General features: G+C 46.2%; 1 long non-coding RNA gene across 2 annotated transcripts; it reads right to left on the bottom strand.

Moving 5' to 3' along the window:
• LOC143662501 (uncharacterized) lies at nucleotides 1-25,264 on the bottom strand. Of its 2 annotated transcripts, none has more exons than XR_013165360.1 (3): nucleotides 25,194-25,264; nucleotides 19,299-19,408; nucleotides 1-163 (listed from the first exon to the last, which is right to left on the bottom strand). It is a non-coding gene; the product is annotated as an uncharacterized LOC143662501 (long non-coding RNA). The 2 variants fall into 2 exon arrangements; XR_013165361.1 differs by lacking the exon at nucleotides 25,194-25,264 and adding an exon at nucleotides 24,108-24,186.
• Nucleotides 25,265-26,816: the final 1,552 nt, after the last annotated feature.

The raw sequence follows: 26,816 nt of genomic DNA, 5'->3' as shown, positions 1-26,816 counted from the left end.
ATGGATTGGGTCTCGCCTGGCCCCATTCAGTCTAGTGCACATGCCTGATGTTGCTGAGCCAGCTGACAAGGCTTCATTTAGGGGTCCCTTCTCTTGCCTTGCTCTTCCTGAGCCTTTTCAAGTTGGTCAGCATGTTAGTGGTAGAGAGCCTTGGGGAAATTGCCTTAAAACAAAGAAACACATTTTTAGAAGTCACCTTTCATTAGAATGAATTATTGAAAATATGAATACTTTAAGTTGATATTTCTGTCTAGTTGAATCAAATTTATGCCATTTTAGATTTTAATACAGGTAGGTTCACTGTACTGCAGTGTATTGAAGCCAGTGCCCCAGGTTGGCACAGCCGCTTGAACCTGGTGCTTTGAATGCTCCATCAGGACACACCCGCCGAAAGCTGGGCTGGTTTCCCTCTGGTAGCGCTGAGCCTGTTCTCACGGACACACTCAGGCTCAGGCCAGCCAGTCCAGACAACCAGCTCCTGCAGACTCTGGACTCTGTGACCTTGGGACTTCTCAGCACTGTGATTACATGAGTTGGGTCAAAGACATAAGTGTGACTGTCACATGACCATAGGTTGTACCACCTTTTGGAGCTAGCTTGTTAAAAATAGGTATTTACGTAGGAAACAAGGGATTCTATACAAACTTGTTTCCACTCCCAGAAAGCACAATGGTCTCTGGATCACTATTAAACCTCTCTAATGAATTTAACTCTTCCCAATCACCTGAATGTCATACGCGCATAGGTATAACTGTCACACATATTTGGTCGCTTATAAGGACAGAGCTTATACCAGGCAGTTACCAATTGTAAAATATTTTTCACCCATCTGACAGATTCAAAATATCACCACATTGTAGATACGTCTAATCCAAGACCTAGCCTTTGGACACATACGAATTTACCAAAAGTAGAGCTCACAGCCTGGAATAGAATTGAGAGCATCTGATGGGCCTCCTTGTTTGTGGAAAATGTTCTTTTGGAACCTACCATCCCTGGGATAATGCCAGAGCCCTCCAGCTGCACCGTGTCGTGCTTGAAAGTCAGGTGGATTCAAAGTCAGATTCTGACGGTCCTTATGTGTTGAAGGAAGCACAAAATACCTCCAGGGAGACGATGGGGAGCGGCCCCGAGCCATACCTGCACCTGCGGGCGAGGCCTGCGGGGATCCCCCGGGCTCAGCCTGGAGGAAGGTGCTGGAAGTCGGTGCAAATGAAGGCTGCTTCCCGGGAGCAGGGAGGCGCCTTCCGAGCCTCCGAGTGGAGGCATGTTTCCGGCCGGCGGCCAGACGAGTGTCGTTGCTGACGTTTCAATCCGCTGACTCGCAGCTTAGACTCCCATTTTTAACTTGTATTCCACAGTATGAAAATAGAAAAACTACGGCCTACACAGACATATATTTAAAACTCCTTTATTTTAGAGTCAAATTCTCTAAGGAAAAAGGTGGAAAAAACAAATCTTGGATCTATGCCGTTCATTTATTTTTAATTGAGGTTTACTTTACGCATAGTAAAATTTACCCCTTTTAATGTATAGGTCTCTGAGTTTGACAGATGCATGCTGTCATGTCACCACTAGCACAATCAAGACATTATAGAACATTTCCCTGGGCCCTGCCAAAAACCAAATCGAGAATGACAGAGCATTTCTCAGCACAACCCCAAAACTCTCTTATGTTCCTTTGCAGTCCCCAATAGTTTTACCTTTTTGAGAATGTTAAATAAATTCATTTCATTTGGTTTCGCTTTGGGTAATTCATTTGACATTCACCCACATGGCTGTGTATCGTGAAGTTTTTCCTTTTTTACTGCTGAGTAGTATTTCATTATGTGACCATATCATAGTTTATTGATCTGTTCACAATTTGGGTTATTCTTACTTTAGGGAATTATTACAAACTACTATAAATATTTGAGTACAGTGTGTGTGTGTGTGTGTGTGTGTGCGCATACATACGTAAGAGAACATCAATTCTCATTTCTCTTCGGTAAATAAATTGGGGGGGGGGGTCCCTGGAGTATGTGGTAAACTTATGTTTAATTCTATAAGAAACCATGCCATTTATTTTCCAGTCAAAACAGACTAGGAACAAATAACAGAAAGTCTTCCGATTAGGAAGTTCCTCTTCATAGAAACAACAAATGGAAACAATGAACGAAAAACCAAAGCCAAGGAACGGTAAAATGGGTGAGTTTCAACCTCAGGCTTCTTTCGAAGAAGAACCGGAAGCCCTGAGAGGCTGAGCTCAGGCCACGAGGGAGGGACAGCTGCACAGGGCCAAGGTCCCCAGGCTCCCAGCCGCCTGCCTGGAGCCGAGTCTCCTAGGGACTTAGAACGCTCAGAGGAAAATCTACATGAGGAAAACGGGCCCTATATCCTAAGGAACATGTATCATGATGGCTTGGAACAGAAAAACATGTTCTCACTCTTAATTCATGTCCGTAGGTGTGTTCCTGCTTACGGAGGCCCTTGGGCGAGGTGACAAGTGTGGCCGACTCAATCAGGATGGGTCTCAAGCCTATTCCTGGAGCCCGTATATGCCAAATGAAATTCTGACAGAGAGGGAGAGAGCCACGGGGAGCAAGAATGAAGGTCAAGGGAACCCAGAAGAGAGGTTGCCAGGTGACAGAGAAGCCCGGGGCCAAGAGTCACCACAGCCAGCCCCAGAGAGCCAGGCTTCGTGAAGAGAAAGAACGTTGCCTGGATGATGTCTTCATTTTGACCTCTCCTAGCCTCAAAACCATGAGCCAATAAACCCCAATGCTTGAGCCAATCCATTCCATGGTATCTGCTTCAGCAATGAAGAAAGTAAAACAGGTAGGACATAGGAGTGGAAGTATCTAGATAAATTGTCTACACACATCACGTACATTGAGAAGTGACTCAACTCCCCATTTCTTTTGGCCCAATTACACATTTATATATCTAAACTGCTGTTATTTTAGACCAGCTCTCTTCACTAGAAAACACAGCAAATATGAGCATTACTATCTTTGTGTTGAACTTAATTATCATTAAATTCCTACATATAAGAATATGACATTTATAGCTAACAAAACGCATTGCAGTTGCCTCTGAAACAGCAGCCGCCACGTCATGTACAGGCATGTTCTTGATTTGGTTAGGAGTCCATTCAATTGATTCAAGTCCCTCTTGTTAGCTAAATTCACAGTTAGTGCCGAGAAATTTTCTAATAAACATCTGAGATTAAAGTACCATGGCTGACAGCAAAATTACAATTTGTAGTCTAAAGATGCATTCAATTATGATCACTCAGAGACAGAAAAAAATAAAAGGGAAAAAAACAAAACACAAAAACCGCACATACACCAAGGAAAAGCAAAGTCTTCAAAAGTAATTTAAATCTTAATCCAATAATCTATCTTTAATTACCCACATTATGATCATTTACAGGGTGATGATTTCAGAGTCTCAAATATCCAATCTTTTGGCCCAAAGCCTTAGGGGTAATTGCTTTATAACTGGGTAAGAATATATCATCTATGTCTGGTCTAGACTCAGCAAGAATATCTGTAACTGATATTTAAAGCTGTGCTTCTGGACTTGATTCAATCTGCCTGAAGACTTTCCAGCCAATATTGCTTATTTTGCCCACTATCTTCACCAAGTGTATAAAATACTTTTATGCCTTGGACAAGGGCTTCTAATTTCTAGCTCTCCAATCAGGTGGTGTGGTGCAGTGAGGTAATCAAGGTAACTGCCAATGTGTCTCTTGCTGCCAACTTCTTAGGGATTCCCCTCGTCAAATGTTACGTAAATATGTGACTCTGGTCTCCAGACTTCACCACATCCTCTCGTTTGTATGCCCTCACATTGCGCCTTCACTCCCCTGCCTGCTGCTAGCACTCTACTGACCCCACTAGTTCCAATTCCTCTGCCACATTCTGCCCTGGGAGCCAGAACCCAAGGTTCGAAAACCTTGGTTCCCTTGGCACAGCTGACACAGAATGGGACTTTCAAAAGAGCATCACTAGATAATAAACCCACCCACAAGGGAGTGATGAGCTATGAGCCTGGATCCCAGGCCGACTGTTCTGTCTCATTGCACATGGCTTCCTAAAGCACAAAGAGGTCGCACCTACGAAATTGCAGTCACCCTCTTCTCTCTTGAGCCAACCGCTTTTTCATTTTTCTTGGTTTGCATTTCCTCTGAGAAACAGACTTGTCTCTGGAACAAGGGAACTGGGTCAGTCCCTCTCCAGTGAGACACCCCTTCCCTTCTCCTCATCGCCCATCACCAGTTCAATTTTCTAACAGTGTCTTAGCCTTACAATAAGAATGAGAGATCTGGAAAACTTCCTCCCACACAGAAGTAGGAGGGTGGGCAGCCAGGGTACGGGGGGGTCCAGTCCAGGAGAAGAGCTTTGTACGTCTCCATCCCACAGGGCAGGCAGGGGACATGGGGGCCTGCCCTCCAGGAGACCACTCTCTAGGAGCCAGAGGCACGGACAGAAGACGTAGGGCTTACCCTGAGCTCCTTCTGGAGCGAGGACCACGCGACCCTTTCCCCTGACCTTTGCCACTCAGCATTACCTCCGAGGGTGGGCATGCTGGGCCTGGAAAGCGCGGGGCGTTCTGCCAGCCGGTGCCCCCTCTTCATCCTGGAAGGCTCTGGAAGCCCCCAGGGACGTGGCAGATGTGCTTGTCAGCTTTTGTCTGTCGTTCAGCCCGTGCCAACCAGTGGGCTGTGACCAGGACCCTCCTTCTATCCTTCTCAGCTCCTCACCACCCAGCTCACGAGCTTACAGGAGCAAACGCATCACCCCAAGAACCAGCCTCTCGGTAGGACGCAGCACTCTGTGGCCACAGGTGCTGGGTTGCCATGTTGATTCTCGGAGGGTCATGGGCAAGCAGAACACCAGGCCCATCTTTTCTGCCTTTGGTGACACCGAGTCCCTGTCTCTATGGATGCCCTGGCCAGCTGCTCTTCCAGGAGTAGCAGGATGGCGGTGCCCGCGTCTGCAAACCAGGGACACCGCGCACCCCTCCCCCAAGGTCAAGGTCGCATCACAAAGCCAGACCCAGAGGGACGGGAGCCCAGCGGCCACGGTGGGCCCATGGGTGGCCGTGGAGGGCCCGCCCTCGTCTTCACGGGGAGGTGCCGCGCTAGGCAGGAGGCTCTCTGCAGTTGCTCTGCCTTGCCCTTGGGAATGTGGTAAGAAATCCCGGGGTGGCATAACTCAGAATATGCTTCAACCACATGTTCTCTGGAATCATTAGGCTGATAATAAGTGGTTTTCAACGCCGGCAAAAACAACACGCTGATACCCGTTGCCTCACATCTGATAATTCAGGCTTGATCGTAACGCGCTACTTTCCAACGGGAAATAATGAAGCGGAACTCTCGGGCTGGAGACGCGCTGCGCCATATGGTTCCGGGTTCCCGGGGTGTGCGGCCCGCTGGGAGCGCCGTCTGCGCAGGCTGTGTGCACGCCCGTGCAGGGGGAGCTCTCAGTGCAAACTCCGCCCGAGGGGGTTCGTTCTGCTGCAGATACATTTAGACAAAATGGCATGCACCGCCTCAATCTTCTCAGCCACTCACACTCACAGCTCACCACCGGGGCTGCCTAGTTTCTGGGTAATGGGCCAATCTTGAGACGGTCCCCATAAGATGCGTCCTTTCGTATCTGCTCATTATGGACCCACCCACCACCAGCGACTTTCTCCACAGACCCGTGTGGTTTCACGTGATAGAATGCTCGATTTTGGCCGCACACTCACGGTGGGCTTGTCTCATCTCACCTCCTGGACTGTAAGGCCAGGGCAGAGAGTCTTCATCTCTGGGTCTCCCTGCGTCTGAGCCGGTGTATTCTGACCCTCAGTGCCAAGCAAGAGATAGGTATCAGCAGAAGAAAATTTATTGAAGGGATCTTAGGCAACACAAGAGGCTGGGGAAAGCCAGGGAATGAGGCGCAAGGCTGCATTTTAAGAAGCCTTAGCCCAAAGCAGATGGAAGGAAAACCACACCCGCTGACCCTGAGCCCCAGATGCTGCCGTTGGCAGTGCCGCCTCTGGAAGTTTTCACCATTAGCTTTGACACCTCTTCCTTGTCCTTGCCCTCTTGTGTCTCTAGTTCTCAAACCAATGTCTGGCAGGAGTGAGTCTGATTAGCAGAAACATGGTTACATACCTGGGTTTTGGATGGAAGGGACGCTGAGAGAAGGAACAGTTGGAATTGCCTGTCCATTCTATCAAAACTCACAAAGTATGGTCCAGACGCTGGACAGCCAAGAGGAACCCCAAATACCCACCACACAGTCCATCGTATATTGCTATTGATGTAGAGAAGCAGAATAAATGGAATAAACACAGAATAATTATAAATGAATATGCCAATGTTTAGGATATTTTTTCCAAAGGTTTCAGTCCATTTGTGTTTTCTCTCCAGATGAAATTACCTCCCTAATTAACCATTTGAAGATCTCTAGAAGCACTGATGGGCTCTCGAGGCTGCAAGACACACACGAGGACTGTAGCTCCTGGTCCCTCAGAAACAGAACAACCTCAAAGTTTCTGGCAAACACTCTTAAAACCATCATCCTGCATAAGCCAGCAGTTGCTATATGATGTGTTTGTGTAGGCTGGTGTAGGCTGTAGTTTTAACAACATGTAGGGCTCTTTAGAGGTATATTAAAAGAATTCTCCTTGGAGTCAGCAGGTCCATGGGGCATACAGACACAAGGAAGGGAAGGCTGATACGTTTGACACTTTCTAGCTGTGTGTGTGTGTGTTGTATGCTATACAAAGAAAGAAGACATCACATCTCCAGTTTAGCACAATTAAGAATCCAATGGTGCCAAGTCAAGGCACACAGAGCTTTAGTTTACTTGAAGATTTTTTAGCTGGATCCAAACTTACAAGACAGTCTATACAATCATCTGCTCAGCTTTCACTGCAGACCTATCCTATAGGGGACCTGACATAAGCCTTCCTCGCTCTTTTTCTCTGTCAGAGCTGAACTGAACATATGCAGTAGCAAATCCCATTTTAAAAGCATAATTTTCTAACGCATACTCTGCACACAGAGCTGAGTTAGAACCTGTGAAAAAGATGAAGACACAAACTCTTCTCTAGAGCCCTGACTCTCTAGAAGTGAGGGGAACAGCGTCTGAGCTGAAGCCCTGCTCATGGAGGGAGCTTTCAATACAATCTCAGTAATATCTGAAAGGGAGCATCAACAATTTTACAAATGACCCAAAGAAAAGCAACTGGAATTTGTGTATCTGAAAACGCAAAAATAATTATATGAGTGTGTTGACGCAAAGAAACAAACTAGCCATGTCTTAAGAGAACTACAAAATCCCTGAAAGATATACGGAAAACAAAAAGAGCGTTTGTTCAACTCTCGAGCTATCCCTCCAGTTCTCATACTTACACATATCTAGTAGCTACTCTATGTGAAGTGAAATGGTCAACAACAACTGTAAGATATTAGCGTAATTGATCACCCTCTGTTAGGGTTTGAGATGATTTCTGTTAATCACTACATTGTTCAGAGAACTCAAAATGAGGGCGAGAACTCTCACTGCTGTTTGTCTGCTCAGGGTTCTGCAGGAATGCATTCAGCATCACATAATCAGGGAGGAGGAAACAAGGGCAAAACCAAAGCTGAAATGGCAAATGCAGGGACTCAATTACCCTTCTAATAGCGTGGTCATTTTATGACAAGTCCCCCCCCCCCGCCAAGTGGGAGTAGGCTCCGTTGGCTGGCAGCAGTGGGAGGAAGTGAAAAGAAAAACAATAAAGTCCAAGTGGAGCAATCTGCTGGCCTCGTCTATTTACAAAGAACGGAGGGTATGTTGAAAGAAGTAGAGAGTTGATGCGGTGGCCGGGTGCGGCAGCCAGGCTAACAGGTGAGCGGAGTGGCGGGTTTGCGGTGGCAGAAGAGTTTCTAGAAGGCCCCAGGCTGAGGGAGGGAGCTCAGGGAAGAGAGGGCCCCAGGGCCCTGCGTCCAGCTGGGTCAGAGCGAGCCCTCCTGGGGATTCTCGCCTGAATGAAGAGTTAGCGTCTCACTGTTTGGATCGTCAGTTTCTGCCCCTCCCCTCCCTCCTTCTCCTGCATGACTCATATGCACTCTTCAGGACCCAGGCCAGAGGGCACCTCCCTGGGGGGCTTCTCAGATGCCGCTGGGCTGGTTACATCATCCGCGGGTGCCCTCGGGGTCCACCTGTGTGCTGAGACTCAGGACCTGCCGTGGCTCTCCGAGCGCCCATTCCTCGCACATGGCAGGCACCACCACACGCTTTCTGAATGAGTGAATTAATGCGTGGGCAGGTGAAGGCAATGGGGCCACAGGGCTGCACCTCCCATGGCCTTTCTTTTTTGGGGACTGAGAGGATACACAGAGACATTTCATTCGAGAAAACCCAAAGGGAAAGAAAACTTACATTGACTGAAACTTACAAATGCCAGGCACATCTCTACAATGTTTTTTTTTCTTTTTTCCCTATGAACTACCCAATGAAATAGATACGATTGGCCCTTTGTTACCGGTGAGTCAGGCCTACCTGAGGTCAGAGTCTCTTACCGCTAAACATGCTTCTCTCTAATTAATTATGTTGCATCTCTCCAGTGCTGTAGCATCTCTCTAATTATACAGTATCTCTCTGATGAATGTTCTGAATAGCTGTTCATTTTAAATGAGGTATTAAATGCACCAATGATAGTTTTCCTATATCAGTACTTTTGCCAAGCACTCTTAGACTTCAGAATAATAATAGTTTTTAATTGACAGTCTAATAAAAGCAGGACTTTCTCCAAACATAAATCATGCAACTTAGGAACTCCAGAGAAGCAGGAATTGATGCATGGTCCTCTGAGAAGACCAGGAGATGGCTGAGCACAGCTGTGTGAACGCTCTGAACGCCTCAGCAATGCAGGAAGTATGGCAGATACAGTATTTGTAATGTTAGTTCCTATGTAAGGCTGGATTTTTAAAACATTTCCTTTGATTTTGCCCCAGAAACAATTTCTATCATTTTTTGGTAGAAAACAGCTATATGTTATCCCTTACCAGGAAGATTTTTCTCTTGAAATTGTTTTCCAATCCAACGCCTCTGTCTTGAACGACTATAATTGTTGGCTTACTGGCATTTCTGGATGGTTCAGTGGAATCGTTATGCACACAGATGTTGAGCTCGCACAGCGCTCGTTCCAGTCCCTGTTCCACCTCTCTAAATGGTGGGCTGGACAAGAGCCCTTGAGTGGCCTCAGCCTCAGCTTCTTCTGTTAGAAATGGAAATGGCAATACCTCCCTTACAGGGTGGGGAAGGCCAACTTCACTGCTGCTTGGCACCAGCGCGGACTCAATAAAAGGTGTCAACTCAGTGCTTTCTCATTCCATTCCATTTTACATGTTAGCTGCCACGTCTGAACTTCTTAGTTCATAAAACTACTCATGTTGTATCTTTGATCAAAAAAAAAACATTATTGGCTTCTTGGTACCTAAAGAATAATTTTCAAATACTTCAGTCTAAAATTTAAGGCCTCTCTCTCTCTCTCTTCTCTCTCTCTCTCTCTCTCTCTCTCTCTCTCTCTCTCTCTCTCTCTCTCTCTCTCTCTCTCTCTCTCTCTTTCTCTCTCTCTGTATATAGCAATCATCTGCTTAGTTTTGACTTCATAAACCAACCCTATAGAGACCCTGACATTACCCTGCCTAGTTCTTTTTTCTGCCAGAGCTGAACTGAATATTCTTTAGTAAAATTCATTAAACTGAATTATAAGATTTCAGTTAACATGAACAATGCATTAACTCCCCTACACAATTTAACTTTCTGCATCCGTACCTTTGTTCTTATTTCCTTGCTACCTGAAATATTCCAAACTTCACTTCTCAAAGTCTAGTTCTAATGCAATTTGAAATTATCTTCATATATATGAATACCTTACTTGTCCTTTGGGGAATGAGCCACTCTTTCTCAGAGACAGAAGAGATTGAGAATGCTTGAAATGTCATAGGATTCCACCATCTTCCATCTCTAGGGCAAGACTGAAGAATTGCCCTCTAAGGAAAGCCACCAAGCTGCTTCCAAGAGCAACTCATGGGAATTGATTTTCTCTGGGTCTTGGCAAAGGTCTATTAGCACAGAGTTTCTGGGGACCCACCCATGTTCATCATGAAAAGATACAGAACTCTTCAGTCTAAGGGTCTTAAGTCAAGTCACATTAAATCCTTCCAGGAGTTTTTTTTCAAAATACACCTACTTGATCCTTCGCAGACAGGTGTCTCTGGTCTTGGGGACTGGCCTGAACAGCTGGAAAACCTCCCAGGTCATTTGGAAGCCACCTCTGCGACCCTGGAGCCAGATGACTCCCCAACATTCTCCAGGCTGGGAATGGCACAAGACTGCCAACAAAGGCAATTTATCCGATCCACTAGTTGACACCTCTTCCTGTATGTATTTCCTGACAATGTCGGACAAGTATTAGACTAGTTTGTATGGGTCAGGGGCTGAAGAGAGAACAAGAACCATCTCACTTTATTTCCTTCCACTGCAGATTCTTAGCCTAGTCTTTGAGTAGCAACAATTTTGGCTTCAGTTAAAGTCTGAGAATCTTAATAATTGTCATGGTTTCTGAACACATCAGAACATTTACAAGTTGTATGAATGATCCTGCATTCAAATTTGTAGAAAAATTGTGCATACAGATTTCTCTACAAAACTGACAACTTTAGATGTGGTGAATTGGCATCCTTGCCGATCTGTGATCCTCTTTTTTTCCTTTCTTTGACCAACGCTTTATTTGTCTTTTCTGAGTCGTCCTATATATTAGCCAAAGGATGAAGCCCAATGAATGAATAGAATGCACATACAGTCACATATGCATTTTTTGCCTTTACAAAGTTGCTCGGGGGTAAAAAGAAGTGTGTTTTTGGAAAGAGGGAGAGGCTTATTAGAATTGCTAGCAATTCTTCATCGTTTTTCCCCCACATCACCGTGATCCCAGCAGAGAGCATGCTCAGCGGACTTTGAGACGTCTTGTGCCACCTGGTGGAATTTTCTTGAAAGAGAATTATCTGGGTCTGAATTACCTCTCAGCTTGAGCATCAGTTGAGGTCTTTTCTCAGTACTTAATATTACCAGTCTAAGTATAGATTCCCTACTGTGCCAGCCAATTTGACTGCACTAGACCCATAATAAAGATTTTTTTTTAATGTGAAAATTAGTCTTTAGTGAAAGAGACCATTTTGCTGGCTGCTGGGTAAATTCAGGTAAAGCCTTGGTTCCCCAGAACATAGGGCCATTCTATTCTACTCCTGTTAATACATAGATGTGATTGCCAGGCTGCCAGCAGTCAGCACACAGATGTTGACACTGCTTTCCATTAGTTAGAGACAAAAGCCATTGTAATTAGCCTCCTTTTCTTACTATAACCCCCAGGAAGTCAAAACAATCTGATAATGTCATATTTAGCAATTAGTGATGCAATTGTTTACTCAAACAGATTTTTACCAAACATAAAAGAGATTTTTAAGGCACATGTACTGATGTGATAACTGATTTGGGCAGTTGAAAGTCTTCTTCCACAGAGACTCCAGCCATGTCCCAGCTGGGCCAAGGTGATCACCACTGCGGCATTCCAAAGAGACCTGTCACAAAGCTTGGACTAGGTACCCCATTGCTTCCCTAAGATGTTAGCTTTGGTTCTGTCCATCACAATGATTAATCCACCTGCTATGTTCTAGAAGGCAAGCCAAAAGTGGCTCAGCACCGGCAGATTTCAACACCCATTTATTTATGAGGTTTCCTTATATAAGATGAGATTACCATGAAGAGACGAAACTTTGTCTCCAAAGACAGACGGCATAAAGGCAAGGACGTTGTTCATTTGGTATGGAGCCAAAGGGTCAAACGAAACAAAGAATGCAATAATCTAAAGAAATTCCCAACCTTCGACTCAGGACTAGAGAAACTTTCATTGAGACTGGAAGTGGATGCAGAGGCAGATGTACAAGGGAAAACTTCTCTTTCTGGAAGTAATTACACCACATTCTAAGGAGCTCAGGGGTACACGCTGCATCCTGAACTAGATGATCAGTCTTTCGGAGACAAGGATCTGTCTGATAACACTTAAGAACACAAGGGCGTAGCTAACGCTGTGTCCTCCATATTCCGTAACGATGCATCGGAAAGTGCTCTTCCGTAGCTGTTATTGTTCTCTTTTGTTTTAATTGGTTTGGTTTAATCCATGTTGGCCTATTTGTTGCCAGGAATCCCTTCTGCATTTACTCAAGTAGAGACTTTTCCTTTGGCCTCCAACTAGAACCACTATTTGCACTGCTTGTAACTTTTGACATTTCTATCTCCTAGATTCATGTGTGCTGGCTTCTTCCACACTAAAAGAACCACCCAGTTCTGATTGCTCTGTGCCAGGCAGGTCCCAGCAGTGCCCAATCATCCTGCAAACCATCAGAGGTTGTCCTTTCACTGTCCCATGAGGACTTCGTTCCCTCCACCCCGTTTGCAGGGCCCCTTGCATGCTCGCCATGCAGCAGCTGCTTAGATGTCCTTTTGTCATCAAATATCTGTTTACCATAAATATCCCAAGCAGCAGCCTCACCTTGATATTTGTAGATAGGCTCTATTCCAAGGTTCATTGAGATGAGAGACAAAAATAAGGAACAGCAGCCAAGGATCTTAGCTCAGAATCACAACTCTCACCTCACCTGAAAAATAAGGTGTGGTGGTGTCACTGACATACTGTAGAAGTTGGCAGTTAGATTGAGAATCTTTGAACAATGCGACTCAAAAGATGTGTGATTTGGACAATTCTCTGAATGCCAAAAAAAAAAAAAAAGAAACTAATTGCGTTTACTTTGCAAAACCATTTTAAGAATCAGAAACAGGTTGTTCAGGTAGGCTGGCACAAAGTCTGACGCACAATAGGCGCCCAGCACTATGGTAGTAGCTGTTGGCATTATTAAACATTTATTGTCAATGTCAGTCAGCGAGGAAGATCCCCACTCCCTTCAAAACCTGGAAAATGGGAAGAAGTCGTTGCACCAGAATAATAAATGGAAAAGAATGAGAGAAAGAGCAGGAGTTATAACAAAAGTTAGAATAATTAGATGCTTCTCAGTCACTCCTGGAAGTCCTTGTAAAAAGGGGCAACACAGCAGAGTGGGCAGACCACGGAGCTAAGAGAGTTGCTCCTTGCAACTGGACGCCCGCTCTGCTGCTCTAGCTCATCTCTCCATGGGTAACTAACTCACTGAACTTCTCCGGCACTCAGGTAGGTCACTCATAAAATATTGAAGTTAGATCTATTTTAATGTTTTCTGATTCTGTAACCCTCAATAAGCAGGGTGGGTGGAGGGGAATACCTTCTCTGGCCATCCATTCGCACCAGGTCTTGAGAGAATGGAGAGTTTAATCATAATCTATAACAGGGATCGGCAAACTATGGGACTGTGCGTCAAATCTGACCCACCACGTGCTTGTGCAAATAAAGTTTTATTGAGACACAGACACATTCATTTGCATATTGTCCATGGTTACTTTGCACTCTGAGGCAGTTTTGAGTAGTTACCACATACACCGTATGGCCCAGAACCCTGAAAATATGTATTATCTCACCCCTTTTAGAAAAGTTGCTCTCCTATGGGCTAGAATAAAAATAAAATCACACAACAAAAGCAAAAAGCAAAGTAGTAAACCCCAGCTTGTCAATCAATTTCTTGAAGCATTGTGGGGGAACAGTTTCTTGTTATGAACAACAGCAAGCTCTGGATTTGATCTTTTGTCTATTTATTTTTCCACAAACAGCTGACAGTGTGCAAGTGAGTCAAATTGCTTCAGAAGTGATCATGAGATAATTACATTCAGGATTTAAAAGTAAGAACTTATTAAAGAAAAGGAAAGTGCATTTCAGGAAAATACATTTCACCAAGTTTAATAAGCATTTAATTGGAATAAAATTTCAGAGACGTGGGACTAGAGTTGGATTGTTTCATGCAGTTCTACAAAGAGAAGAAAGCACTTAACTAAAGCATCAGGAGCAAATGAAGAATTTTGCACTTCCCAAAGTTTGCACTTCCAAAGAAAATGGAGCCCTGAAATACCTGTAAGACTTTAACTAGCCACCGAGGCTCAGGGAGACCAGAAATAGCCAAAGAAAGGGCAAAGTTGCTGGGAAAGAAGGAAATAAATGATTTTAACTGAAAAAGAAAAAAAAAATCTTAGCCAACAAATTCAAAAGAAGTCATGATACCCCCAAAAAGGGTAAAAAAGACCTAAATGGTTAAGAACAAGAGGAAGTATTTTATGGATTTGTTTCCATAGGAAAAGTGTTTTTTAAGCATCTCGTCCTCTCGAGACATGCTGGTAATTCCTAAGCTTCAACCAGGCTGGCCCCAGGAGGCTGCCTTGCTCTTGACCCTTTGACCCAGAGGGGTGAGTGGGGGGTGAGTGAGGTGGCCCCCTGCCATCCCGGGCGCCCCATTAATGCATCTAGAAAAGAGCCTGGCCTGAAGGACTTGGCACAGCCATCGCGGTGGGGGGTTGGGGGGTGCGGGGCTGGCAGGTCCGCAATCGGCAGGGTCGCTGCTGGCTGGAAATGGCGCCAAGGTGGACGTCGCAGTCTTGAGCCCCAAATCCAGGGCAGGGGCTGGAGAGGCAGGCAGGGTTTTATGCTGCCGTCTGAGGCAGAATTTCTCCTCCCTCAACCTCAGTGTGCTGCTCCTCAGGCCTCAGGGACCGGATTTCGGAGGATCATCTCCCTTCCCGCAGCTGATGGGCAGCGCTGAGCCTTCTGCAAAGCGGCTGCGCAGCAACCCTTAGGCAGGTGCTGGGCCTCAGGACCGGACCTTAGCATCCAGCTGAGTGGCACATGACATTAGGCACCCCGGCACTGGCTACCGGCTCACACGGGAGCACCTGAGAGCCCAGGCCATGCGGCTGGAGGGCCCTGTCCCCAGCAAAGGGTAAAGTCATGGGCTTCCTGCAGCAGGCTTCCAGACGCCCCAAAAGCCTGCCCCAGGAAACCCCAAGAGAGCAGAGGGCACTGAAGGCTGCAGGGACAGGTCCGCTCACTGCTTTCAAACTGCAAACCATGCTTGTTGATTTTCCTTTCTTTGAATAAATCACTGGGATACAGTGTAGTCATTGAAAATCAAACAGGCTTAAGAGTTTAGATGCTCACGATAGGCTCTTTACAAAAAACACAGCGTGTACATGAAATGTTACATTAAAATGTTAACTGTTCTTATTTCTGATTAGTGGGGTTTAGTTTAGTTTTTCCCATAATTTCCATATTTTCTATAATGAATTTATGCTACTAGAAAAAAATGCAATCAATATCAGTGCTGAATATTTCCTCCAGATTCCCCGGACATGGGGAGGAGGTGAGATGGGGCCAACCTGGGGGTCCGTCCAGGTGGGGGTGGTGGTGGTTTTTTTCTGTGTTTTGGGTCAGGCTGTGATTTGGGAGAAAACCTGACAACCCTACAAAATATCCAGGATTCTTCCCGCCCTGTGCATCCCATGGACAGATGGGGCTTCACTTAAGCTGTGTTCCCTGGAACTTCCTGGGTTCAGTTCCCGTGGCTGCCCCAACGTCGCTCCAACCAGTAAGCCTCAAAACAACAAAAAAGCTGTGTTTCACAGATTTGAGGCCGGAAGTCTGAATTCAAGGTGTGGGCAGAGCTGTGCTCCTGCTTCCGCTAGAGTACAACGACCCCACACTGGTCTCCTGGCTTCTGGCGGGAGCAGCCATGCAGGAAGCCTGGGCTGTGGGTGGCCCCACCCCACCCCCATCTTCACATGCCAAGTCCCTGCTCTGTGTCTCCTCTGCTTATAGGGCTCCCAGTCCTGCGGGAGTGAGTCATCCTGTGACCTCATCCTAGCTTATACTGACTTTGCGAAGACCCTACTTCCAAGTAGGTCGTGGTGGGGGGCACATTGCAGCTCCCGACACCCAACATTCAGCATTCCTCATAGCCGGTGACTCTAATGACTCAAAAATAATTGCCATACCAAGCACTTCCGAAGACTGTGCCTGCCATTCTCAGGAGCTGAGAATGTGTTCCAGCATTTGTACGATTGTAGGAGGTCACCTCCTCCAGGGAGCAGTGCTTGCATTTCACTTAGCTGAATGCTAGCAGATCATGCAAATCAAGTTTCAGAGATCCTGTAAACAAGGAGGAGAGGGGCAAAATTGCAGAGTACTAGTTTATTTCCTGAAAGCATTTAATGTTTGAGCAGGAAAACTGAAACCAGGGCTATAGTCCCCAATGGACAGGCATTTGGGCAAAGTGGTTTTGGAGAAATAACATTGGAAGGATGGATACCTTTGAATACATGTGCTGGTGAGTAATTTATTTGGTCATCATGTCAAGTTCTACCCATACTTTCCTTGGTTGCCATAACCTCCCTGACTTGTGCTTTTTCCCACACTCTTCCCAAAGTTCCTCAGAGCAGCAACCCAAGTTTTTATGTGCTACATGTATACTATGGTCCAGTAAATCTTCCTTAAACATTTCTTCCAGCAGTGTCATCTTCCAGTCTTCTCCACACCAGCAGTATCTGCACAAATGGAATTTTTATGGCAGCCTGCCGTTTGCTTTATCCTGAGCTGGGCTGTAAACTTCTCTGCAGAGGTGAGTGCCCACCACAGCAGGCTATAAAGCTAAATAGCATGAAAGCTTGGGCTCTTCTCTACCCAGCCAACTCTACCCCAGAAATGAAACCATCTCGGTCAGGGGTGCCGAACCCTAAGTCGGAGACAGCATTTGCAGCAACAAGGAGTTCTCCCTTTCCATAGGCTGTTGGGAACTTTTGTTTGCGTGACTTTGAAGGGAAGGCACCAACAACAACGGGAACTTGGAGGAGACCTATTAGTGAGAAACAGACCTCACACAAAGTTTAATTGAAGGAATTGACCAACAACTCACTAGATGGAAACTAGTTTTGATCACTGCTGACCTGAAATGTGACAGTCTACTTTTGCATTGAATGTCTAATTAGATGTAGAAAGCCTGGATAATAAGGTTTGAAAGGGGAAAGCTTTAGAAGAAAATTAACCCAGAGAATTAACAGGAGGATTGAAAAAGCTACAGAGAGAAATAAAGAAGGAATAAGTTTTTTAAAGCTATAGAATGAGATACTAAGGAGTGGCATGTATTGGAAACGCATTTGCTTGTTGACTGTTGAGGTGTTATCGGTGCTTCGTTGGGGGAGTGTTTTAGTTTCCTCGGCTGCTGAAAGCAGCTACCATGAAATGGGTTAGAGTAACATTGGGAATTTATTAGCTTACAGCTCTAAGGCTGAGAAAATAGCCACATCAGGGCATCCTCAAGGCAATGCTTTCTTACCAAAAACCACTTGCCAGCCATCCCTGGCTCTTCTGCCCCATGCCAGGGCACCTGGTGGCATCTGCTGGTCTCTCCCTTCTCTTCCAGGTTTCACTGCTGTCATCTTACTGCTCCTGTAACTTTCCCTCTTCCTCTAAACTTCATTCTTTTCTAAAGGACTCCAATAGATTAAGACCCATCCTGACTGAGGTGGGACACACCTTAACTGAAGTCACCTCGTCAAAAGGTCCTAATTGCAACAGATCCACACCCACAGGAGTGGAGTAACTTGAGGAACACGCTTTTCTGGGGTACGCACAGCTCCAGACCACCACAGAAGGACCCCCCATGTGAAGATTAGTCCCTCAGGGGTTTGTCCTCTTGGACATCTGTCCACATGTACACCGGGTTGTGGGTATTTATCCTAATTGAGGCTAAAAGCCAGGCTTTGATTCCCAGCTCCTTTGCTCTTACCTGGGGCAGTGGGCAGAGAAGCCCTGGTGCCTGTAAGGGCCCCCTGTGAACATGCAGCAGGTGCCCCTGCTTCTGGTGAAAGAGCAGCCTGCTGTCTAGAATTGAATCGTAGGAGCCTCTAATGCACACACACATGCACTATATACACACACACGCTCATGCATATATGTGTTATCTCACCATCACAAACATGTTTTACCTTCCCAATAGCACTTTAAGACTCTTGCAGCTGGATAGTCTAATACTACTATTTTTTGATTGATCTAACATATTTGAAATAGCTCTTTTCCCCTATTCTTTGACTTAATAACAGCATTCTTTGATGTATAAATTGGGCTGCTATGTATCTGAAAATGATATTCTTTCAGCTTTGTCAGTTATGATAGTTTATTTTGCAATCCATCAAGTGTTTTTGAATATAAACTTGGGTGTTATAATCTACCACACAAGAGGGAGGGAGAAACCTGTGACAAGAGAGCTGGCAGAGGGGTCCCCAGAGAAAACCCCGTACCTGCCCAGAGAACACCGCTCTCCTCGCCACAGCCCAGAGCCCTCCACTTCTCCTGCCCTCTCCTACCACTTGCAGTAGAAGAAGGAAATGTGGATTTTTTATTTCTATGATGCAGTTTCATAGAGGAAGAGATGCTCCTGGTAGCCCATGTGGGAAGTCAAAATGAGACTCGTAAACCTTCACAGCCTGTGGGGCAAGCTCGTGGGCACAGCCAGGGAAAATGGGCGGAGACCCCCTCAACCTGAGCGACAGAGCCGACGGCACAGGCGGGGCTCCTGTGGGAGCGGGGTCCCCATGGAGGAGGGTGGGGGCAAGGCCAAACAGCCTCAGGCTCAGTGAAGGTCAAAGTCTGGGCTATCAGAGGGGAGAGGCAGGGTTCCGACTTGAGGAAGTTGACCAGAGTCTGTGTAGAGTGATAAAGAGGACAGGCTCAGAGGATCAGGGTCAAAAGACAGGTCCGAGGGACCCATGTGAGGATGGAAAGGGACATGGTGTAGAGACCCCGGGAGTGGGCACGACGTGGCCAGTAGTTCTCACTGTTACATGTAAATACCACTCATCCTTCTTGGTCTTAGTTGAACCAAGGACCTCAGGTCCTTCCCACCTCTAAAACCCTGTGTCTCTGTGACTCTACAAAGGATGTCAGTTTGTGAAGGTGTCATTGACAGGAAGGCATAGGCAGAAGCCACTGATTGCATGTCAGGAAACTCGCGATTCAACCGAGGAAGGAATCAGGCAGGGAGAGAAATCAGACAGAACACCTGGGCCAACCCTTCCGCTGAGGGCGAGGTGCCGGGTGCACGCTGCACCCACGTGGCACCAACCTCACATCCTGCTTTCACAGCGCTGCCCCGGCAGCTGAGGGTGTGCAGCCTCTACATGTAAAATTGACGTCTTAGCGGAAACAAGCCTCAGGTAAGAACCATTGCTAGGTCTAGAGAGGACTGCAGGGCGGCACGCAGACCACAGAGGAGTTCAGACTTCCAACGAGGGAAAACTCACCTATCCATACTTCAGAGGTCCTCAGATGAAACGTCAAAGGAAGCTAATGAATTTAGCACTCAGAAGCTTGGCGGTGTCTGAGAAGGCATAAATCCTTCCTGGAGTACAACCTGGAAACAAATATCAACATGTAAGCCATAGAAACTCTTGACCCAATAATCCCATTCTAGGAATTAATAGCAGGGCACGACTTGTGGAAGAAGGAAAATATTTAGATTACAAGAAGTACAGCACGGAATTCTATATATCAGCATTCAACACCGGGGCTGATTAAATACATACGATGAAATTTTGTGCCGCAATTAAAAACTACATGTGATGCAATTATTCGAAATGACATCCTAAGCCTGTAGTTGACAGTAAATAACAATGTTCATAAAAGATTGCACAGGTAAAAAATGGGATGTATGGGGTGCTGCATTTTTTCAAATATGCATAGGAAAAAATGGAATGGTTTTCTGTCTGAATTCGAGTCCCAGCACTACCACTAATCTTGTGTGACCTTCTATAAGTCATTTGTCCACTTGTGCCTCAATTTCTTCTACTGCCACATGGGAACCAAGTAATTGTACCTACTTCAGTGTGTTGGAAAGCTTCAATTAGCTGACACAGGTAAACAAATTAGAGAGTACTTTGGCTTATGGCAAGGACTGTCAATATGTTTGCCATTATTATTTTTTAATGTTTCTTCTTTTTTCCTGTTTACATTTTCTGATTTTCCTTAAACAAAAAATATTGACATTAATATATCATAATTGATTGATGATATCCAAGAAAATAAATTCTGGAATGGGAGCTAAAGAAACTCTTTCTTGGGGTCTCTCCATTCAGAGTGAAATCTTCAGAGGATTTTGGTGAACGTGAGGACATTTGAGCCTAACCTTTGTGAAACACTGATTTGAGTATGACCACTCTGACATTTGCCGCGTGTAACAGTTTTCCTGAATGATACATAAATATTAGCAATTGAATTTTAGACATTCTGCTTCATTAGAGTTGGACTCTACTTACTCAAAAACACCAATATGATTTCTAAATCTTTAGAAGCCTCTGTCACATGGTTTTAGATTCTGACTTAAAAACAGAAGGTAATCTGGAATGGATTGATTAATTTTAGTTAATTTTTGAACTATATCTTAGCTCCACTGAGGATGCTTTTCCCATTAAAAGACCCATGTTTTCATTTATTTCAAATTCACGTATAGTCCTGTTGCATTTTGATTCAATAGATATGCAGTGCTTGATATCACATACCCTGTGGAAGATTTTCCTATATTAATAAGTAATGTGCTTCTAAATGTACCTGTGCCATTTGACATGGAATATTTGATAGATTTTTTAATCATACTGTTTTCTTTTATTAGTACTTTTATATAAAATACACCTTTTTTAAAGATGTCTATCATTTGATAGGAAGAAATGAATATAAATAAGAATTTCAAAAGCTCAAGAAATGAATACAAACTAAACAAATTAGCATACAATTGATACAGTGCAGTAAGGGGAAAAAATACTGTTAACTATGAGAAGATTTGTTTTCAACACAAATTAGCCTTTCATTTTTCACCCAAGGAAGCAGAGATAGAATAATTCCTAGATGAATGCTTTCTTTTCAAACTCGAACCTGCTGCATCCAAACACATCAGCCAATTTCATTTAGAAATTCAGTGTGTTTTGTGCAGTTCACGTCGCGTCTCTCAGCCCACAGTTCTTGAGATCTGGACTAGAAGATACTGAAGGCGTTTTCTGTGGTCATGGTTGAATCTATCTGAAACGAATGGATACTGACATTGAGCTGTGAAGAAGAGACAGAATATGCAGTTGCATTAGGAGGGTCTTCTTGGTGGAAACCTTTCAGGACCTCTCAGGAGGTAGCCAGGTGTTTGGTGGCTGCTTCCAAGGCATGAAATGCCCACATCATGGGGAATGCCATTACTCTACTTCCCGCCAACAGCTAGAGCAAAGAGTGTCTTCTGTTTGGAGCTTTACATCATTAGTGCCCATTGTGGTACCTAATAAGCAAGCAATGAATATTTCCTCCTTGACTCTGAGTTCCCAAGATCTTTGGGTGGCCTCTTCGGAGTAGGCAAGGTGCTCTTTGGGGGGCTTTGGTGGCATCATTTCAATTGGCCTGGCAGCGAGACCTCCTTTCCCCAGACAGCTCCCAAGGCTCGGCGGGTGATGCTGGGAAGACACGTGCCGAAGAAGATAGCAGTGACACGGGCTGGAAGCTCGCACTTTCCATGGAATTCCACCCAAAAACTGGGTTGGGGTGAACCAGCGAGTGAAGAGGGAAAAAGGCCAGAAGATTAGTTTTCTTTTCCATTCTATTTTCAGCATGTAGCTCTTTCAGAATTGAAGTAGGAGGAAATCGTTAAAACATTCCCATTCATAATTAAATTTCTCCTAGGTAGAAAGCAAAGACAGTGGTCAAAGGCCACCATCTCAGGGTTTCAACGGCACCATTTTTTTTCATCTTTCTGTACTGACTTTATTTTATAATTTTCAATATCTATTTAAGTAATTCGACTCACTCAATTATTCTTTAACAAATTTTTATTGATGACCTCTCTCAAGTACAGTCTGTGAGTTGCTGGCTATTGGCTAATGCTGTACAATTAATATCTTCTCGGTATCCCTTCTTGATTCACCAAGTAGAACTGATAAAGGCCAGCCAGCTCTTAAGGTAAACCTTTCCCAGCTTAACGCAAGAAGGAAATCACTATAGATCTATTATTTCTCGGAACAGAATATTTCCATTTGCATAAGATACTCTTCGCTTGGCAAGGTGCCAGGAAGCCTGCCTTGTGCTGGTTCCACACGGAGCTTTCTGTGGAGCTGAAAACCGGCGAAATTACCACGCTGGCCTCGAAACAATTGTCCTCCCCCCGGGCCCGGTCTCACTGACCCTTCCTGAATGACAGCATCCTGGCTCTCCCGGACCCGTGTCCCTGAGGTGCCCAGCATAATGGACTAAAGGGGGACTCTTCCGTGACGTCATTTCCCACGCAGGAGAACGGGACACAGGTTGCAATATTAAGGGCAAATGCAGAGACTCTGACCCTCGGGTCGGTTGAGAAATAATGGCTGGGGTCAAGATTAAAATAAAATTGAAATCCAAATCAAGTGATCTTGTAGTAGACCCATGACATATTACATACAGAGACAAAATAGTCGCGACTTTCAGGGACGGCGGTGAAGTACGGGAAGTAACACAGCTGGTGAGGGACCAGATGTCTTTCTTTAGAATATAAATGTGCAATATAATGTCTCTGAATATTGTAGTCTTGAACCATTAGAGAAATGGGAGAGCTGAGCATTTAGGAATGAGGGTGGCGTCCACCATGGCAGGCTGGGGGACGACGCTCTGCCGATCTTGCATCCGTGGAGAAGCGCCTTCCCGTGTGCTCCATGTGCTCCGTGGGCTCCGTGCGCCGTGCAGGCTCCGTGGGCTCCGTGGGCTCCATGGGCTCCGTGCACCATGCGGGCTCCGTGGGCTCCGTGCGCCATGCAGGCTCCGTGGGCTCCGTGGGCTCCGTGGACTCTGAGCTCCATGCCAGACGCTGCCCGCTGGGAACCCAGGGGAGAGGGAGGCCACGGTGCAGAGGGGAATGAGCGAAAGCCGCTGCCCCTCCGCCTGCACGGGGAGGCAGTTTTCGTCTCCACCAGGAGCTGTGACCCTGCCCCGCTCGGGCAGCTCTAGGTTGTCGCCTTTCGCTTCAGACCGGACGTGCGACAGGGTGATATCGCCAGGAGAGCACTCACCCAGGCCACCCTATTAGAGAAGCCTTTAGGGACAAATAAAATCGTGTCCCCTTGTCCAGGACCCTCTCTCCTTACCCAGCTTTCTGTTTTCCTTCTTAGCACTTGCTACCACCCGCTGGGCTGTGTGTGCATTTCTAATAGTCTGTGGTTTTTCCTCCCACAGAGAATATAAGCCCCACAAGCTTCTATACCTTTTAATCTGCTGACCACCACTGTACCCCTAGCACCCAGGATGACTAAGAACGGAGAGGGACGTGAGGCTATGCAGGCGCACAGCTCCGTGGCTGGAGCAGAGCGGATCTCCAGCCAAATCCAGGTTCTCCCGACCCGGCAGCGTCGGGCTGGCCACCAGAGTCGCCTTCTGCTGGGATCCCGTCAGCCGCCACCAAGGCCAGTCTTAGAGGGGGATTACGCCAAGCTGTTCCCAGAATGGGTGGGCCTGGGGCTCTGCCCCTCCCTCGACCCCCCTTCCCGGGGCCCCACCTGCTGTTCACTTTTCTAGAACCCAAGTTTCTCTGAAAAAAATCCGGCTTTATTGTCTGTGACAGCTGATATCTTTTGTCCAAATGCTTTGTGAAATGTCAGAAAGCATTCGTACACTCTAATGTCAGGGTTGGAAAAGATCTGAAAGATTATTTTAGTCCCAAATCTTCCTTTAACGAAACAAGCTCAGCCCTTCCTTCTTGCAAGCTGAAACACGGATGGGCATTTTATGAACACCTTATTTTATATTTTCCTTTTCTCCAATTCATGTGATTTTTTTTTGTCTTCTTAAAGAATTAGGAAACTCCTTCACATTAGAGATAAGTCTATACTTCTTTTGCATTTCTCACACTTATTATTAAAATAAAGTGCTAAATTATTTCTTACTCATTTATTGTCCATGGAAATCTAATTCAAGCAGCTCAATTTCCTTTCAGCCTTTTCAGGTTCAGGAAATATGGAATCTTGTTACACTGCTTTCTGACAAATCATTTGCTTTGCAATTGCAATATTACAAACAATTCCACAACAGCATCTATCTTTACCAGAGAAGAAGCGTACTTTAATTAAGTATGATGGGTCGGTAGCCGGCAACTCTGCGGCAAAGGTTCAGGATTGCCAGGCTAGGCGAGAAACAGGTTTATAGTTGCGTAGGGTTTCCAAGGAATTGACTGGAAACTGTCTCTTTGAAGGAAGGGATGTCAGCTACTCAGAAAAGTGTCAGTGGATGGATGCTTGAGGTCAAGTCCTCCTCTCGAGCCCAGCGTCCTGTCCTGGTCACAAGGCAGAAGGAAGTCAGCGCAGCCTGCACTGAACGCTGCCTTCACCCTGGCTTGGGGGTGGATGAAGACAAACCTATACACAGACCTTTTAGTGCAGACACAGTGAGTGCAAATTCACAGCACACGCACTGCTGACGTGCCTGAATCTCATCCTACAAACTGCCCTATGGCGCTTATGGAATGCGAGTTAAGAAAAGCACCTCCTGGACTCCTCACGGGTCAGAAGCCACCCCGCCGCTCCTCAGCTGCTCTCAGCCAGACCTCCAGCAACCACCAACGGGGGCGGGATTCTGGATGAGCTCCTGGCTTGTCAGCATAAGTCTGAGAAGGACAGTTAGACCGTGAGGCTTTGCCAGATTTGTGGTTAGAAAAATTTAGAGTCTATATTTAATATCTGAAGAAGCTTGCCATCCAGGCCATCACATGCCAGGCTGCAAAGAGAGAGAGGCACGTAGAAAATTAGAGATTCCAACAGACGGAAGGGTGGGCCAGTCCCTTTAAAAAATCTGGACGGTTTGGCTAGAAATGCCTGGCAAGCCGGTGCCATCCCTGCGAGCCAGGCTCCCGTCCAGCACTACATCACGTCCACCGAGGCTGCCTGCCAGGGAGTCAGAGGCCCGCCTGAGCGGCCAGGAAAATAAGTGGAGTCTGTCTGGCCACAATGAGTTCTGGACCCTTGCTGCAGCGCTAGATGGTCTTTCTCTGAGAATCAAATTATCTGCTAAATATCTAAAGCAGTCCTGTGAGAATGGAGGTCCCCTGTTTAATTTGAAGGGGACAAGAAGGGACTGTGGCGAAGGCAGAGGGCAGGAGATAGAAATGAAGGGCACCGAGCTTTTGGAAAGAAAGGTCTGTTGGCATCAACCCTCGTCCCCGCGTTTCCCAGCAGCTGGCTCCATCCTGGCAAGAGCTAGTGTTTTGTGCTTTCCCTTCTCGTTGGGCGGAGTAAACCTGTTCTAAGTTACTATAGCAACTAGTTTCCCTGGTTACCTCTGGGGGACGAGTCCTCAGAGAGGAGGAGAGCTGCTGCAGACACATGTGATTGTGAGGATTTTTGTTCGGAGAGAAGCAGGCTCAGATGGGAGACACCTATTCCCGGGGGCGTCTCGGTTTTGAAATACAGAAAGGGAGAGGCAGTGTTTGCAACTGGAAACGTCAGCATGCCACAGCCCAGAGCTGCCCAACTCCAACTTTTCCAGTGTGCTCTCCTCTCACACCTCTAATGCAGAAAAGAAAAGGGTTGAGGCCACGTTTCCAAATCAAACAGACTTCTACCTCAGGTGCTCCTCCTTGTTCCCAATTCTAAAGGAAGGAAGCTCATTTTCAGGGAAAAATTCCAAGATTTTTCCTCAGTTAGAAATCCAGGCCCTACAATCCCAGGACTAGGCCACAGCAAAGACGATTCTGAAAGTTTTGGATGAAGCAGGAGACCATGCAATGGCAGAGCCCTCTCCCCACTAGAAAATGTCTGAATTCCTCGGAGAGAGGATGGTCATCACAGGAAGCATTCAACCCTGCAGAGTGCGCAGCTTCTGCTGCACTCTTCTGCCCTCAGTCCCTGTCTCTTTCTCTCTCGGTCCCTCCTCAGGCCACAGGATGTGCCCGCGGTGCCTGGCCTCAGGGCAGGTCAGTTTCCCCTTGTGGTAACTGCTGGTGGACCCACAGGCCTGCACCCAGAGGGTCTCAGAAAGGCCACGCAACCATTTCCAAGCTTTGCAAATTTACTTCCTGCTACTAGCAAAGCAAACAGCAAACAGATAAATGAAATAAGTGGAAACAGCCAGAAACGTGGGGTCGCCGTCCTCTCGGCTGAGCAGTGCCTGATCCCTCAGATGTGGGGCGCTGCTGCCTGAACTGTGAAAATGTGGTTCTATAGCAGATCGAGAGAAGGTGAGCTATGGAGTCCAAATTCTTGTACATCTCTGTTCACGTTACCTTGCTTCTTGCTGTAGCAAGAATTGTTCTTTTCTTTTGGTAAATTCCAGGGCATCTGAGGTAACCGCCCATTTCCAGAGGCAGGAATACCTTCCTGCTGGAGCTTCCAGTCACGAAGCCTGGGGGTAGCACTTTCTTGTCTGAGGTCCTTCCCCAGAGAGACTCATCTCCAACCTTTTCCAGCTGCTGACCTCCTCCAGCCCAGGGCACTTTCTCTGCACCCCCACCACCCCATCCAACTGCCGATCGCCCAGAAGACAGCCTGTGATCCAGGTGGCTCCCAAGTCGCAGAGCATGACGCAGCCCTGGCACCTCTGCCGTGGCTCCCAGGGAGCCTTGATGTCCCCACGGTCAGGTGCATAGAGCCTCCCGCCGAGGGTCTTACTGGAAATTCGGACAACCTGGCTGATCCTGCAACAATGTCCAGTGGGTCTCCGTTGTCAGAGATAGGTCAGAAGCAGAGATGGGCAGGAAACGGAAGAACAATGTTGACTTTGTACGCCTTCTCTTCTTACAGTCATTAAAGACCTGGAAGAAACCTGAATGTGCATTA

This window comes from Tamandua tetradactyla, chromosome 18 (assembly GCF_023851605.1).
Source record: "Tamandua tetradactyla isolate mTamTet1 chromosome 18, mTamTet1.pri, whole genome shotgun sequence".
In the NCBI taxonomy this organism is placed as follows: Eukaryota; Metazoa; Chordata; class Mammalia; order Pilosa; family Myrmecophagidae; genus Tamandua; species Tamandua tetradactyla.
This window is presented reverse-complemented; position numbering and strand designations above follow the sequence as displayed.